The sequence below is a fragment of the Morus notabilis genome, unplaced genomic scaffold, assembly GCF_000414095.1.
Source record: "Morus notabilis unplaced genomic scaffold, ASM41409v2 Scaffold168, whole genome shotgun sequence".
In the NCBI taxonomy this organism is placed as follows: Eukaryota; Viridiplantae; Streptophyta; class Magnoliopsida; order Rosales; family Moraceae; genus Morus; species Morus notabilis.
The window spans coordinates 252,862-259,725 of NW_010367753.1; the positions used below are offsets into that span (position 1 = coordinate 252,862).

General features: G+C 33.9%; 1 pseudogene; it reads right to left on the minus strand.

The window, feature by feature from the left end:
• Nucleotides 1-2,195: 2,195 nt before the first annotated feature.
• On the minus strand, nt 2,196-6,105 carry LOC21400641 (annotated as a pseudogene).
• Nucleotides 6,106-6,864: the final 759 nt, after the last annotated feature.

Below are 6,864 nucleotides of genomic sequence, written 5' to 3' on the forward strand. Positions count from 1 at the left end.
ATTCATGAATCGGAGCTCCTACTGGTCCAAGTACCGAATCAACCCTCAAGAGAATTATTTATCTACTTCTTTCTTAAGAAGGAATGGATTCCATCTCGTGTAATAACATTCCCGGCTACCTACTTCATCATGTCTCCAAAATACAAGGAATAGGATTCAGGATCTCAGAATCTGTACCGAGTAAATCAAAAGACACAAATCTATAAATAGGAGTTTGATTAAGATCATTCTATATATGACCATCGGTAGACTCAATTAGAATTTCTATACTTAACGGAAATTATTAGAAATTCATATTATGTCTGTGTCCTTGTTCCACATAATCTCATTATGCGAAATACACTCATTCAATATCTCACCATATTAACAGTGCGGATAACACCATTCCATTCTAAATGGGAATGACATGTATTAATAATGTTTTAATTAAAGATTCTAAACTTTAATTAAATTCATTATGAACATTGATTTTTGATTATTATCCTTAAACATTATCCTCTCGTATATAACACTTATATACAATGTTTAAGGTTACATAAATAATCATGAAATTTTCATTGATATTCATAAAATATTCATAAATATATGCACATAAAATAATGAATAAACTCTTTTATTAAATAAATAATAAATATCCTATTACATCTCATGCTTCTAGGACACTATTCCCAACATGTACACGTCTGGATATTGCGGACGTTACTGGGATGTTAGGCAGGTATTTAAGTAATCCAGGAGTTGACCATTGGAAAGCAGTCAAACGGGTCTTGCGGTACTTACAGAGAACAAAAGACTACATGCTCACTTATCGGAGGTCGGATCAGATTGAGATCGTTGGGTATACTGACTCTGATTTTGCTGGATGCCTAGATAGTATGAAATCTACGTCGGGCTATATCTACCTGCTAGCTGAAGGTGTTGTCTCCTGGAAGAGTGCTAAACCGTCTCTTATAGCCTCTTCTACCATGGCAGCAGAGTTCATAGCATGTTATGAGGCTTCCAATCATGGAATATGGCTGCGGAATTTTATCACGGGGCTGCGCATAGTGGATGACATTGAAAGGCCAGTCAAGTTATTTTGTGACAATAAGTCAGCAGTGATGTATTCCAACAACAACAGGAGCTCGACGAAGTCAAAGCATATAGACATCAAGTTCCTAGTGAGTTCAGAGTGGACAATTGTCTATAGAGCACATCGGTACAAACTCTATGGTTGCGGATCCGCTTACTAAGGGATTGCCACCCAAAGTGTTTCATGAGCACACTGCTCATATGGGTGTCATGTCATTAGAGGATATTCAGTTTTAGTGGGAGTTTGTAATTTTAGATGCTTTTATGATATAGACATATTTTTAGTTATTTTAGTTTATGGATATTTTGAGGTTATTTTCTGCAGAAATAAAGTTTTAATTTATTCACACTCTAATTTTGGTATGGTTTGATCTCACTAAGGTTTAAGGTGGACCAGTTGAAAATAGGCATGTTAAGATCACATTACATGAAATTTCCATGCTACACATTCACATCATGATCCATGTCATTCAGTTGTATTGGCATACGTGACCATTGATGGGTCGAGTTACGATAGCTGTAACGAAGGCCGCTTTGATCCTATGTTGGTATGATTGATGGACCGGATTGGTTACAGATACATTTCGGTAATGACAGCAAAGTTGAGCTCATATGGTTAATTTTGCAAAGCATAATTATAAGGTTACACATAGCCCAAGTGGGAGATTGTTGGATCCTTAATCCAACATTGGGCTTATATGTGAATAATTCTGTGTTGCGAGCTGTCATATAATGTTAAACCTAATTTAAAGTGATCTACTAAGGTTTAGGTATTTTGGGCTTTAATGTATCTAATAGGGTGTGAGCCTTTAATGTGTAGAGACTTAAGGGTAATTTCTATTTTTATGATGGCTTAAAATAGAAATACCAAAAGATGACAGGAAAATTATCAATATATGGCAGTTATGGTCCCCAGATCATACGTAACATTTTCATTCCTTCTGACATTCCATCATCAGAAAGAATACAGAGAGAAAGTTAAAAGATTCTCTAGGAAAACGTATTGATCTGGAAGACAAATTGCATGACTCTAGAGAGAAATCAAGCAATATGGATTCAGGTACGCTTTCGCTTACAGATTTATTAATTCTTGATGATCTAACATGAATGTTCTTGACTTTTGGGTGATAGTTTTCACCAAATTATTGATTTTTAACATGTTTGACTTTTGTTAGGCCCATGATTAGCTTGTTGCCATCATTCTTTCTCTCTCTTATTTCTATGAAATTGGTTGTAGTTGCCTCAAAATTTACAACCCGTTTACTAGGGAGAGATAATTTAAGAGTAAAACTCGTAGGTCTTGGCTTGGATTATGATTTGTCTAAGTCCTCCAATTGGTGACAAAATCATCAAAAGTACACCAAGTACGATGCAAATCTGTAATTAAACAACCAACTTGTGTTAGATTAACCAAAAACAAAAGGTCAAAATCAAATAAAACAATTTTTTTTTAAATGAACCATAAAAATATGCAAACTCACCCAGTTGGTACACCAAGATAAGCTGTATTTCCTTGGTTTGTAGATGGCAAGCCACATGATGCAGGGGAGCTGAAGATTGACCGAGTAAGGTATAACTCAAAAATCTTGTATAAGATAAAAATTACAAAAGTCAAAATTATTAATTATTGTTTATGATAGAGGATGTGGCTTACAAAGTATGTTGTTGGGGCAAAAGCAAAACCTCCAAAGAACGCAAGAAGACCACTAAAGAAAGGGAAAGTAATGCCAATAAACATAACGAAGGCTGCAACAAACAGAATTCTTCATATCAATATACATTCTATTACCTTTTTATAAAAAATAAAATAAAATATAATAAAATTCTTGGCTCATTCATAATTTAAGACTACTTACCAACATATATGTTACGTGTAATAAAACGAAGCATGAAGCTAGGCCTAAAGTGCAACTTCTTCACTAGTACAGTTTCTATCATGTCAAACACCGGTATTGCGTAAATCTGAAAAGCCGTAGAGAAAAGAAAAAGATGAGCAAAAAAATGATACTAATTAGTAAAGGAAAAAGAAAACAATAGAACATGAAGAATTAATGTGGCATAAAACTACCTGGTAGCTTCCAATAACGTGTATGACAACAAACATATTAACCATTGCGATTAGCCAGGCGGGTTTCTCTAAAGTGATGAGGATGTCGTCGTCAACGCTATTGCCAAAGATATAATATCCAACGAGTGCAACGGGGAAGTAGCACAAAGCGACGACTATGTAGGCGACGATGACTCCTCTCCACATCGGTCCTTTCGAGGGCTTTTCGGGGGTGGATGGAATAGTTGCTTGGATCTCAAGGACCACATTGTGCCCAGCATAGGCAAAAGCTACGTTTCCGAGTGCGCTAAAGAAGTTGAAGACGGTTCCTGCAGCGGACTTGGATTTGTAGCCATATGCTACGTCATCCTTAACACCCTTGTCTATTGAAGCTCCCCAAGCAATGGTAGAGTAACTGCACCGCAGTTTTACATATCAAATCTCTATGCTTAATTTCACCGATTCGAGTTTAAAATTTGAGTTTTGGTAAAAAGCTCTAAAAAAAAGTCACTTCTAACTTTTTTGGTACAGTAAAAAGCTCTCACATAACAACTCGAATTAAAAATTAAAATCAGCGAACTAAACGGTAGTTTCTTTTAAGGGAAAAAAAGTACACAACCCTCTTAATGTGTTGAAGATATAGATGTTTTATGCCTTTCTTGTACTACAAGACAAAAAAGCTTATGGTTTACTTCTTACAAAAACAAGGGTTCTTATAAATTAACAAGAATAAGGATCCAGATTTTACTCCCTCATTTTCTACAAGATAGACCAGAAAATAAATCCCATGTCACATATAAAATTTAAGGCGTGTTAGTTTTATTAATTTTCTAAACTTATATCTCACTATCATAGAATCATAAAATTACATGTAATTAAATTTAGAAATTACGACTAACCTCAAGGACATAACTGCAGCAGCCAAAGAGACACCAGAGATGGAATTGAAGTTTGGAAGGTGGGAAAGCACAAAGTGAACCGAGGCGAATATCATGATGAAGTAAGTCAGCTTGATTTGTTTGCAGGACGGGCAGACGGTGTCATGGAACTTCTTGAGTGATTTTCCAGCGGTGACCATATACACAACGTTCACGCCAACTTCAACCACAAGTTGTTGAGGCACAACAATGTAGAGACCAAGCTTTTCTCCAAAAGCATATTGACCAAGTTCGTGATATCTGTCGAAACGATTCCCCGGAACCATCTCATGCATCTCAACCATTTGCCATAGAGTGTACAATGTGATGATCCATGACAGGATTAGAATTGCAACCCCAGGACCCCTAAAATTAAAAAGAAAATACAAAATCTTGATATGAATTCATATATAAGTAAGGTTTATTATATGTAGAACTGATAAAAAAAAAATACTAAAAATTAGACATACCATCCAAGCTCTGACATGGCGTAGGGAAGACTAAGGACACCGGCTCCGACCATGGCCGTGACATTGTGGAAGGCGGAGTACCACCATTTTGCATTCCTTGAAGCTGTGATTGGAAGCCAGTCATCGATTTCCTTCTGCCTCGCAAATTTTTCATCCACCTAAAACATTGATCATTTGTGTTAATTATTTTTTCAACATATTGAACAAAGACATGAGCCTCCAATTGCACGCAGGCATGGATGGAAAGTTCAGAATTTGCAGTCTTATTGATCTTGGAAAACAAGGATTAATCTCATGTCATATGGTGGTGTAAAACAATTTATCCCTCTATTTAGCACTATTTGAGTCCAGATTTACTGTCCTTATTTTCTTGTCTCAATGATTGTCCCTCCATTAATCACTGACTATATAAATAGAAAAAAAAATACTAAAAATACTTAAACAAATCACGAGGTGTCAAAATTTAATTAAAGAGACAGTCATGTTGACATAAATTTAAGAAAGCAGATCCATTTTAATATTCTATTGTGACTGAAATTAGGGTATCAGAATCATATAGTGGTAGATTTGAAATAATAATAATAATAATAATAATAATAATAATAATAATAATAATAAAGAGTATATGCATGATACCACCACTCATGATTACTATACCTCATATACATATAAAAAAATACTTAGACATGTTAATACCCCAATTGTAAAATCCGTGTTATAGGTCCACCTTCTATTAGCTTCCATTAGTGGCACCCCGTATTATTGTTTGTATATACAACTATATTATCAATTGTGAGTATAGTCTCGGAATTACTAATAGCAATAGAATTATTATGAAATTTTGCGGTTTGGTAGCAAAGTATATGAGGAAGTTAGAAAACTGGCTTTGCTTTTATCAAATGTTAACTTGTGAGTTGTCAAATAAAGTAATACTAATTATTAAAGCTCAAGAGGAAAAAAACACACAATAAGATCAAGGATAATTTTTATAGGGTGCAAATCAAGCTCGGTATCAATTATAAAGTCTAGTTATTCGTTTATAACATTTTTATGTGTAAATATTAGACTCGAATCTTTATAGAAGTGTTTATGATATACATTTAAAAAAAATCTGTACAAAGCTCAAGGAAAAAAAGAAAGAAAAGAAAACAAAAGAAAACCTACTGGTGCAGTTTTTTTCTCCCTGATAGTGATCTTATCTCTCCCTGTGTGTTAAACAAAACTTGTATATGTGTCCATTTTCTCAATTTCTTTGCCACTTTTTGTTACTTTTTCCCTTGTTATATAATTCTGAAACGGGCGAAACTACAACACAAGCAAAAAAATATATGTTTCCAAAACACTCATGCGTGAGAAAACACCAAAAAAAAAAAAAAAAAAAAAAAAAAAAAAAAAAAAAAAACACATAAATGAAACGACGAACTCATCTGCAAAATACATAGGCTACATATGGCTCCAACATGTTTGGAATGATTTTTAAATGGTTTAATAATGAGAGAGAGAGAGAGACTAACATCTGTCCGGGCATAACTGTTCTGATCATAAGCTTGAGTTCCCATGGTTGGCTTCTGTATATATTTCTGGGACTTACAGAGAATTTGTCACCGACCGACACAGAAGAAGAGATGTTTGAAAAACAAACTTAGATATATGGGACTTTCGCAGTCGCAGCATGCGCAAGAGTAGTATTGCGTATTTATATAGGTCTCGTTCATTTCGTCGATTCGAGCTTAGAATTTGAGTTTTCCTATAGTAAAAAGCTATCAGAAACAGTCACATCTAACTTTTTTGCTACAGTAAAAAGCTCTGACACAAAATCACATCTAAACTCGAATTACAAATTCAAATAAGCGAAGTGAACGGGCCCATAGACTTTCAGATAAACTGTTCATTTTTTTTTTTGTTTGACTTGTATCTTGTAAAGTCATGACAAGGACAAAAATAAATAAACAAATAAATAAAATAATAAATAAATAAACAAATATATCTTTGTCATGTAAACATATTCATCATTCGTTTTCAAACACTGCAGAAATTTCGCGGAAGCCAAAGTTTTTCCCTTTCCAATGACAGAGCAATAAATACGCGTTTAATTAAAAACTGTATATGTTCTAAATTATCCATGTTCATAAACTAGCATAAAATTAATTAATAATTTAATGCCTATGCATGTTTAGCAACATGAATCATGATAGGTAGGAGGCCTTAGGCGAAAATGTTTCATGTTAGGCCTCTTACTATAAGATGTGTAATTTATAGAAACTTGTTCCTTTTAATATGATGTTGGAGTTTTTTTTTTTTTTTTTTTTTTTTTTTTTTTTTTTTTTGGATTTTTTTTTTTTTTTTTTTTTTTTTTTTT